We start from the raw sequence: 11,306 nt of genomic DNA, 5'->3' as shown, positions 1-11,306 counted from the left end.
CGAGGCAAGCAGTTTAACTTCCAGCATCCTGGCTGTAAATTAAAAGCTCTTTCCTTCTTGAACTGCTTTCCCTCCTGCCTCTTTCACCTCCCCTAGTTATACCAAAAATAACTTTCTAGTGTGCCAACTTCTAGACAGTCATCATAAATTCACCAAAGGTGTTCGAACAGAATGAAGAAGCACAGAAAAAACAAAAGTTGTTTAATTTTTAATAATAGTAAGCAAAAAATAACTAAAACACAAAACAATTATAGTTGTTAACGATTCTAAAAATTCATTTCTAAAAGCTCACTCTTCTGTTAAGAAATAAATACAAGACAGTGTAAATTTTTATATCGATCTTTCTGCCATAGGTTCAGACTGAGATCCTGAAGCTTTAGGGTTGCTGTGCCATAATTGGTTCGTTCACTCCGTCAGCAGATAGTTTAAATACTGTGTGTGTTCTCTATATTGAGTGCATAGCTGGGAACAAGACAAAGGTCCCCACGTTCTTGGAGTCTTTATACCTATAGATGTGTTAGGATGAAATGATCTAAAATGTGTGAGGTGATCAGACTGTACCTGCCATTTAGAAAGTGGTCAGTAAATATTCACTATTATTCATTGTTACCCACCTCTGTGCTTTAGACTCAAGCCATTCCTTTTCTCTCCCCAAATTTCCATGGAAATCTTCTTCACATTTGGTCAAATTTCTGTCCAAATTCAATTTTATCACAAGGGATTGGCTCACACACACAATTACGAAGACTGAAAAGTCCCCAAAATGTCTATTTATAAGTAGACGTGGCATGAAATGTAACTGTTGTGAAACTTTTAGTTATATACTTTTACCTGCTTTACATCTACTTGATTTCCTTCTTCTTAACACTTAGGTTTAGATCACTCATGAACATTTCACAAGGTACTAAACAGCTAACCGTCAGCTTGTTATCTTTCCTTTTCTCTCTTGGCTGTGCTGTGTCTCGGTTGCTACTTGTGGGCTTTCTCTATTTGTGACGAGTGGGAGCTACTCCTTGCTGCAACACACAGGCTTCTAACTGTGGCGGCTTCTCTCGCTGTGGAGCCCCCAGTCCTGGAGCATGCGGACCTCAGGAGCTGTGGCTCACGGGTTCAGTACTTATGACTCACAGGCTTAGTTGCTCCGTGACATGTGGAACCCTCCCGGGTTTGGGGATGTCCAAACCCATGTCCCCTGCATTGGCAGGTGGATTCTTAACCACTGGACCACCAGGCAAGTCCCGCTTCTCATCTTCCTTGCTACAAATTCTGTAATAGAGACAAGATAAACTTATTGGACTTTTAGCAAACATGGGTAGAATAAAATGCTGAAAATGCTAAAGATATACCTGTTTTCATTAAACTGGCTAAACTAAAACTAGCTTTTCTTCTTTGACAAATGGGCACAAACCTTTACGGTGAATCTTGCTTTTCTTTTAGTGATAGAGCACAATGCCGCACACCATGACTTACATAAAGCCACATTCCTTGATGTGTACTTTTCAAAATGACTCTCTATTGAAAGGGGGATCTTAGGGCTGCAGAAAACTTTGGAGTTGTTTTTGGTCCAACCCTCATGAGAACTTAGGTACAATGACTGCCTTGAATGATGTAGGATATCAGAGATGGTGGTACAGCTGCCTATCAAAAATGAGGGCCTTTTATTTAAAATGTTTAGTCTGAAGGTGTTGACTAAAAAAAAATGCACAGCATGAGAATTGTGAGTTAAGCTCCTTGGGACAAAATAGGGACAATAGCCCTGAAGAAAGTTTCTCAGATCGCTCTGAGGAACTGGCAGATACATGCAGTCAAGCTCACATTTTGGCAGAAGGCTGCTGCCAGTCACGTGAAGTTTGCTACTAGTTATGAGGGGCAGATGTCTCTGATCCTTAATGATTTTAGTAACTTTCTAGATAGGGGAAGATGGAGAAGGCAATGGCAACCCACTCCAGTACTCTTGCCTGGAAAATCCCATGGACGGAGGTGCCTGGTAGGCTGCAGTCCATGGGGTCGCTAAGAGTCGGACACAACTGAGTGACTACACTTTGACTTTTCACTTTCATGCATTGGAGAAGGAAATGGCAACCCACTCCAGTACTCTTGCCTGGAGAATCCCAGGGACAGGGGAGCCTGGTGGGCTTCTGTTTATGGGGTCGCACAACTGAAGTGACTTAGCAGCAGCAGCAGCAGATAGGAGAAGAAGCAAGAAGTTGGTCTCATAAAATCTTCCCTTGAAAATATCTACCTGAAGAGACACCTGTTCTACTAGAACTTCCCAGAGAAGAGAGTGTCTTATTCCTGATCTTTGCCCTGAGTTTCTTTCAGGGTATGTCAAATAGCAGTGACTGCAGTGGCTAGTGATATCATACTCATAGTGACAGATTGCAAGTGCCAATTTCAGTGGGCAGTGTGCTATCATGGTCATGAATTGGACCATGGACTGGGAGGCATTTCATGACTATTTCGTGCCAGAGTGCTAGGACTGCTTGCTCCGCGGTCAGGCTAAGTTTTCGTCGATGGGCCACTCGGTGTGCTGTTACTGAACTAGGCCCTATCAGAGCCAGAAGTCCCTGGACCGTCTGTCTGACTAGTATGTTGTGGTCCAGGAAATGATTCCTTCTTGTTGCTACTTCCCACATCTGAATTTACACTATTACCACCATTGAAATACACGTCTGGTCCACTGTTTCAGGTCAGTCATTAATTCATGAGAGACTCAGTCACACATTTGGTGAGACATGAAACAACAATTTTATGACATAGGCAGAATATAAATAGTATAGTTAGTAGTATTTGTAAGGCTGTAAGTCAGAATTCAAGACAAGAACTTCCATTAGGTGCCACCCAGTGAATCCCCAGGGTATCTGATTTAGTGTATTCTATACTGATCCTTTCCTTTAAAGGAATTGTTCATAAGGCCACTCACAGTTCTTCATGTTATTTGGCTGGTTACACTTAGTATTTACTTACTGTGGTGTTGGAGAAGACTCTTGAGAGTCCCTTGGACTGCAAGGAGATCCAACCAGTCCATTCTGAAGGAGATCAGCCCTGGGATTTTTTTGGAGGGAATGATGCTAAAGCTGAAACTCCAGTACTTTGGCCACCTCATGCGAAGAGTTGACTCATTGGAAAAGACTCTGATGCTGGGAAGGATTGTGGGCAGGAGGAGAAGGGGCCGACAGAGGATGAGATGGCTGGATGGCATCACTGACTCGATGGACGTGAGTTTGAGTGAACTCCAGGAGTCGGTGATGGACAGGGAGACCTGGGGTGCTGCGATTCATGGGGTCGCAGAGTCGGACACAACTAAGCGACTGAACTGAACTGAACTGACACTTTTCCCAACACAAGGGAAGAGGTCTTTTATGTTCATGGCAGTGGTCAGAGTAGCTATGATTGATTGGCCAAGTGAGGGAGTCCCTTCTTGTAATATCAATAGTGGCCCAAACAGAATTATAACTTCTTCTTTCCAGAATAATTTCTTAAGGTCATTCAGTTAGAGCCTTGAATGGAGAAATCCACCATGGTAATCCAAAAGTACTGGAAATAGGTGATTGAGTATAAACTCAATAATTCAATTAACTTAATCTGTACATATCATGAAATATGTTTATTTCATAAGCAAGTGTGAGCGATTATCAAAGTAATTGGTATGCAAGCTTGCTTTGGAATCTTGGATCAGCTGTCTGTTTTTTCTTACCATTCTGTTCTGATACTTTCTCCTCTGTGTAAGCATTGTTTTAAGGTGATTTTGAAGTCAGCAGTCCTGTGTATAGCCCAGTTAATTTCAGGGACCCTCTCTAAGTGGATATAGCAATCCAAGCATCAGTTTCCTTGAGGTTCACTGTCCGTGGGCACCTGTTGATAGTCCTTCCATTTAGGTTGAAGATAGTCCTTTAAATTATGTCTTTCCCAGAATGCATAATCCCCTGGTTGCAGGTTGGGACCTCTGATCTTCACCCAAAGATGGACTAATGAGAAAAACTTCAGAAACAAACTAGATTGTCCTTTTAATAATTCAACTAAAATTTACAACAATGTAACAGCTAAGAGCTATCTGGGAAGTGACTCTTAGTAAATAAAGACCTCAGCCAACAAACTTGAATTTACTCTCCATAGAAATATAATCTTTTTCTCTCTAAAATTACCCTTCTTTCTACCAAGTATAGCCAAATAATACTTATTTGTTTACAAATTAATTCTGGTTTCAATAAACTTGGCCTGATGGTTTATACAAGTGTAACTATACAGGCTCTTTTGAAATTGACTTTACTGAAAGGAAAAGGCTTTGCTATAAGGAACTTCAGCCACATCAAAGGCTTGTGACAAATTCCACCCGAGTTAACAACAAATATGAGTAAATTCCTACCTTTTAAAGACAAAATGCTTTAAATTCCTACACTTGTTGGGAGATGGCTTTCCTAATTTGCTTGATTTTTAAAGTTGCTGGGAACCTAACACTTTCCAGTCTCTGGAAAGATCAAGGAGAGAGAAAAGATAAATATTTCAATTCTGCTTATAAGGTATAATTAACAAGTTTCTCTAACTCATAATTAGCTGAGGGGAAGACCATCTTTCATCTGGAAAAGAAAAATGTTAGTAATACTTTAAATAGAAACCATAAATGTATAATCTTATTCCGTAGTTCACATAGACCTATATAAATAATCCTTTTGTTAACAGTTTTATGAAGCCATCAGGTTTTCTAACAGAATTGTTTAATTTCAACCCAGGTCACCAGTATGGAACTGAAAGTTATCAGAATCTTGTACTTGTCCAAAAATCTTTGCTAATAATATTCTTGAAGAGGAAGCATTTTTGCAAAGGTATCAGAATAAAACAGAAACTGAAAAATAAATTTGTTTACTCCTGTGACATAAAACATTTTAAAATGACTAAAATTGTGACTGATAATATTTTGTCAGGACACACCAGATTCTTAGGAATTCCATATAATTTCTAGACTAATAACATTTACTCATACAGTATAACCTAAGAAGATTTATGACTTATTTGACAATACTTCCCTTGTAATTTAACATACCAAATAAACCTAATTAATTTATATTTCTTTAGAATGTTGCAGTGCTCCTTTGAAGCATCCAAAACTTCACAACAGGTCAAAGGAACTACACTAGAATTTGATTTGGGAAATTTGTCATCAAAATATCAAAAAGTTTCAAAGTACTTGGTCAAACAAGATCATAGGGCACTGTGAATCAATGTTTACTCACTTAAGCAAAAGGACAACCGAAGATTTCAAAGGCCAAACAAGAAAGTAATAACAGACTCCTGGTTAAAAGTAAAATAAACTTTACAATCTGCTATGAAAAGTAGATCAATATTTTAAGAAAGCTGTCCTCTTCACAGAAAAAAAAGCAAATTCCGGTTTTGCACCAGCTTACTTTTTAAATGTACTCAATTAAATTAATTCCAAACAGCCAATTTTTACCATGCACAGAACTCTTTGTTCAAGCTTCCTTTTCCACAAGCCTTCCATAACTTTCTGCATCTGTATTAGTTTGTCATCGATTTTTTTTTCCATGAAGAAACAATCAACTCTAAAACAAAATTATTTTCCTTTAACAAAATGCAATTCCATTTGTCATACCTTTCTTTATTGAAAACACATATCCTACTTTGCTACTGTGTACTGAAATGCTTTTCCTACTACTTCTAGTGGCTTTAATTATATATTTAAATTCAACACTTAAAAACCTTTATTTCCAGTGAAAACTAATTATGAACTTTTACATTAGCATTCTGTAGATTGGCAAACATAAACACCAATAATATTTTCTAAAAACATGTGCTTTCTTATAAAAAAAATCTCAGTTTGACACCAAACATATTTATTAATCATCCTAAATACCTTTAGTTTCTTTGTAAAATGAAGTCAATGTTCAGTAATGTTTTAGTATCTTGTTTTATTTGGAATGAACTAACCAATAAACTTTCATCATTTAATTTATCACAACTTTTCAAGTTACCAAAATCTAGAGAGACTTTAATTTTTTTTTCTAATTTAAGTGTAATTGATTTACATTGTTGTGCTAGTTTCAGAGAAACAGTAAAGTGATTCATTTTCTTGTATTATAGGTTATTAATAGTAATTGAGCATAGTTCTCTCTGCTATACATTAGGTCCGTATAGGTTTGAGAGATTATTTTTAAGTAGGTATTCCTAATATATAATTATTCCTAAGGAGTTCACCCAAAAGCTCTTATCTCATTTACTTATTAAAATATCATTATACTGTTTGGCTGAAAGTTTAGTTTCAGGTACAAAGGATTTGTTAACAAAAGAAAGTACTCATTACACACAAACAATTTCAATATTTAATAGAGTGTTGTTTAATTTAATTTCAATATACAATCATTAAAAGAAAAAAGAAAGAGAAACAATAGAGAAGAGTAATAGCGCATGTATCACCAACGTCTGGACTTAAACAGTATGCTGGGAAGTCCCTCGCTAACAGCAATCTAGAGTCCAGATTGGGAAAAGGTCCTGGGCATGGTGTCCACTCCATGGGTGAGTCTTCAGATTGCAGTTTCAGGGACTCCCCCTTGTCATCCCAGGCCACAAACTGATACTATCATTTTGGGCACAAAAATGCAGCTCTGGGTTTTACTTTAGTCTTTGAATAATGCTATTTGTTTCAGCTTGTGAGTCATAGGATTTTGTTAGGCCCTGAGCAGTTGGCCAGACTTCCAGGGCTCAAGAATTCCAAGACCCACTCCCTCTCTTATCTAAAGAGCTGCCTGATTTGCTGTGCTTTCAGGCAGGCATGGAATCCAAGCAGTGCCCAGGCAGGTCAGTAGCCAGGTCAGAGGCCTGCTCTCCTGCTACTGAAGCCTGAACAAGACTTACTCCATTTTAGTGTCCCTAATACATACAAAGTTATTTTTCTCAATGAAAAACTTACAACAGGTATGATAAAACCTTACTTCACTTCTATCAAACCTAGGTACAATTGCCTGAATTTAGAAAAACATATGGGTTAGTCTATGTTTCTGAGAGGATACTTGATTTGTATACTTTAAGCCAATAAAGTAGAACTTTAAAAAAAGAATTTTGGAAATACCATTCAGGGGCACAAAAACATCACCATCTATAGCATCCATATACAGAAATACAAAAACATACAAGCAGAGCTCTTCTAAATTTAATTTAAAATTTTTAGACATGAAAAAGATATAATATGAAACTCATTAGTTTATTAAAAAAAAAAAAACAGGTCCAGTGTATTTCTGGAAGATGGAATAAATCAAGTTTACCTGATCAGATAGTATTTTACTAGTATTCATAAAAGCGACTTTTAAGATTTTTGATAGTTCTTATTTTTAAAATAACCTTTTCTTTTTTTTTCCTCTTCTTCTGATAACAATTCCCTTGCTTCCTAGAGGAGACTCTGTAAATACCTACATCTCAAAGGCACAAAGAATGGAAGTTGCATCACGGACTTTTGTTCCTTGAGTCCAGAACATTTACAATATATGCAAGATTTTTTACATTAAAGGGTACATTTGGGGATGGGTGCAAAGGATAAGCGGGCTTCGAATTATTTCTAGAGCATTTCTGTTGTTAAAAAGGCTTGATCTGTAAGACAAGTACTACAAGTTCTGCTGCTGCTGCTCAGTCCCTTTATTCGTGTCTGACTCCCTGTGACCCCAGGGACTATATTCTGCCAGGTTCCCCTGTCCACGGGGCTCTCCAGGCAAGAATACTGGAGTGGGTTCAGATTCTTAGGTGGCAATCTGAATGATATGGAGGCCATCTCACCCATCCAACAGTGTTATTCTCAATTCCCTTCTTTACATCAGAAGATCTTCAACTAAGCTGAAGATCAAAAGGTCTTATGTTTCAGAGTTAGAGCTATGTGTCTGTGGAATGCATGGGTAAATTCTTCCACAAAGGCTTCAGAATGTTTCTTTCCCTCTGGCAACATAGTTTCACTTCAGCTTAGAGGAAAAGGCTTTAAAAAAGTTCCCATCAGGTTCTGAACATCAACATCCACATTTGACCAATCTCTAATCAGAGGGATACTCAAATTTAAAAAAAAAAAAAAAATCCTTTGAATATCCTGTCAGGATTCAACTGGACAAACAGTACATAAATATTTCTGGCAGTATGTATTCAACAACTCCATGGAGGCAAAGAGCTATCCCCAAAGAGTACAAAAGATATTATCCTCCCAATCCCAGTCCCAATCCAGTTTTTTAAGTCAGACCCACTCTGGCCAGTTTCCGGACAGTCAAGAAGATGTGCTCAAATAAAGTCTGAAATCTCTTGGGAAAGCTGCAGAAGTAGAACTGAGAGTGACTTACTCACCAACTCCTGAGATAGCCAGAAAGCAAGTCTAGTTGCTTTTGCTTCTGGGGGTCTTTAGGAGGGGGGTCTCCTTCAGTTCCCTCTTCTCATACCAGAAAGGTTAAAAGATAAACTGAGGAATATTAAATTTTTTAGGAACTTGTTTAAGCAAAAATCTGTTCAATTGGGTAGCATGCCCCCCAGGAGATAGAAAGGAGCAGCAAGTGGAAGTACAAAATAAAAGAGACTTGTGGGCAGAAGGGAGCAGAAATTAGGTTATATTAGGAAAACAGCATGCTTGTTATGGCAAGGCTGTTTTCCTTTAGGGGAGGGGTCTATCAGGCAGATTAACCAGCACTGATCAGGCAATTCCTGGTGGACTGGTTTGAGATGCCATTTCTGGGAAAGCCAAGCTATAATGAAGTCCTGGATTGGGATGCGGGGCTTTGCGTGAGGCTCCATTAGAGGACTGCTGTCTTGTTTCTCAAAGCAGTTAGCCACAGAATCCTAGAACACTACATGTTTTCCTTCCATACGGTGGTGATCACATCCTCTCATTACCATAAACTGTGTGCATATTTCATGCCCTCTGTAGTCTGCTAATTCCCTTTATGAACTCCACTGCCTAGCACTGAACCTGGCGCAGCAGGTAGAGAACCTGCAAACACATTCACATAACATGCTGCCTTGTTGCTATTCCATTATAGATCTGATGAAATGGAGAGTATTATACATGTCCAAGTAGACACAGAAAAACACAAATAGATTAGCAATATAAACAGTTTGTTGAAGTCTTCCCATTTCGTTGGTTCTAAACTCTGAGAACCTAAACCTGTTTCAATATTCTCAAGAAAAAAAAAAGAAATCTTCCTTGTAGTTGGGGAGTTGTATAGAAAATTAAACTGTGGGAAAAGTTTAACAAGCTGCTCTGCTTATTTTGTGCATGACTTCCTGTTTTCTCTAGCACTCTGGGTCCTGCACTGACTCTGCCCTGACAGCCTGCATGATGCACTCACACTGCAAGGCATGTTGACAGCAGCAATGGCCAGGAGCATCAGGGCGATGGGCATGGATGGTCCCTGCTTCCCTTTTTCTCTGGTTAAACTTCATAGGCTGATGGTCCACCTTCGACACCTAAGTGTGCGTGTAGGTACTGAGTGTGCTGCTGGACAGATGACGAGGCTTCCTGCAGCTTGGAAAACACCTCCATGATGGTGCTGCAGGGATGCTGGAGATGGTGGAGACCCGTGGGGAAATGAGCAGCTGTTAGGATTGATTATGTCTTATCAGGTCACTGCTGAACCTAAAATCCTTCAAAGCTTTCTAGTATTCTGGATATAAAATAAAAGTCCTTGCCATGCCTCTCAGGATCTCCCACAGCCTCACCACCTTCTTCTTCAGCCACATGTGAGATACCTCCCTCCACTCTCATTGCTCAGACCTACTGGCCTTCAGTTGGTCCTGCAACATGACTGGCTCTCCTGCTTCAGGGACTTTATGGAAATGGCTCCTTCCACGTGGAATACTTTTCTTCTCCAACCTCCATCCAGCCAACTCCAACATGTTCTCTGCGACCCCTCAAAATTGCTTGGTGCCCCAGGTCCAGACTTTCACTCACTTTACCTGCCCTTTCTCACAACTCATCATCCTTCAAGAGCTCTTCCACTGTGTCTCCCTCACTGGATCATAAGCTCCTTGAGGGTGGGCTCCAAGCCTGTCTCACTCACCCCAGGAACTACTATGCCTGTCCCCTTGCCAGATGGATGCCAAACCACTGAAAAATATGTGAAGTGAATACAGATCTCAAAGCATTTCAAGATAATTCTCTGAGCCGACTGGGTGGTGCCCCTGGAAACATGAGAACTGAATGGGCTCTTCAGGCATTTCTTTCAAACCCAGCTGGGAAGGAGTTTCAAAGGGCAGGTATTAGAGGTGGGGATTCTGGGTGAGGAATCTCAGCCAGGGAGCCAGGCCAAGGCCTTTACCGTGATATAGCAACATTTTCAGAAAGTGACCCTCTGCTGGAATTCCTCAGTTCCAAGGTAGTCTTTAGCTTTAAACTGCTAAGCAGTGTGAATAATTTCCCTGTGGAAGAAAATTTAGCACTGATAGTAATGCTACTTTCATCATGAAAATCCTGAAATCCTGACTAATCTCAGCTGAACTCAGTCTAGACAGCCATTTCCATAACATTAAAGTATAACCTGTAGCCACGCCAGCAAAGCCACCTCTTAACATGGACCTTTCAAGGAAAGACTAAGGAGATCTACAGCCTAGAACCACTAAAATGATGACTTAGGGAAATAATTTGGCTTGAATTAAATTGTTAAATATTAAAGTAGAGTTTAATGTAATCAAATCAAATGTCTTTATCTGAATAGATTTTCCCTTCTGGGTGGTGTGTCATTTGGTCAATCTTCTCCAAATCATTAAAGTCACTCACTAGATACCATTTGAGTGCCTAGGATGCACTCTGTTGCTGCTGCTGCTGCTGCTGCTGCTGCTAAGTCACTTCAGTCGTGTCCGACTCTGTGCGACCACATAGATGGCAGCCCATCAGGCTCCCCCATCCCTGGGATTCTCCAGCAAGGGCACTGGAGTGTGTTGCCATTTCCTTCTCCAATGGATGAAAGTGAAAAGTGAAAGTGAAGTCGCTCAGTTATGTCTTCGCGACGCCATGGACTGCAGCCCACCAGCCTCCTCTGTCCACAGGATTTTCCAGGCAAGAGTACTGGGGTGGGGTGCTATTGCCTTCTCCGTGCACTCTGTTAGGAGTCAGTAATCTAAGTGAAAGAAGGGCTTCTACCTATGAAGGTCTTATTGTCTATTCAGAGAGACAGACATGAGAAAGCAAGTGAAGCAAAGGGTTAGATGAATGACAGTACACTCATAACTTCCAAATTCCAAATGATACATTCAAACCCTGCAGTCAGAGCCTGAAGAATCCAGACAAACCTCCATGGCACCATGTGTGTTTTTGGGGTCACTGGCATTTCCCC

This window comes from Capricornis sumatraensis, chromosome 8, assembly GCF_032405125.1.
Source record: "Capricornis sumatraensis isolate serow.1 chromosome 8, serow.2, whole genome shotgun sequence".
Lineage (NCBI taxonomy): Eukaryota > Metazoa > Chordata > Mammalia > Artiodactyla > Bovidae > Capricornis > Capricornis sumatraensis.
The sequence above is the reverse complement of the archived record's forward strand: the minus strand, read 5'-3'. Positions refer to the sequence as shown.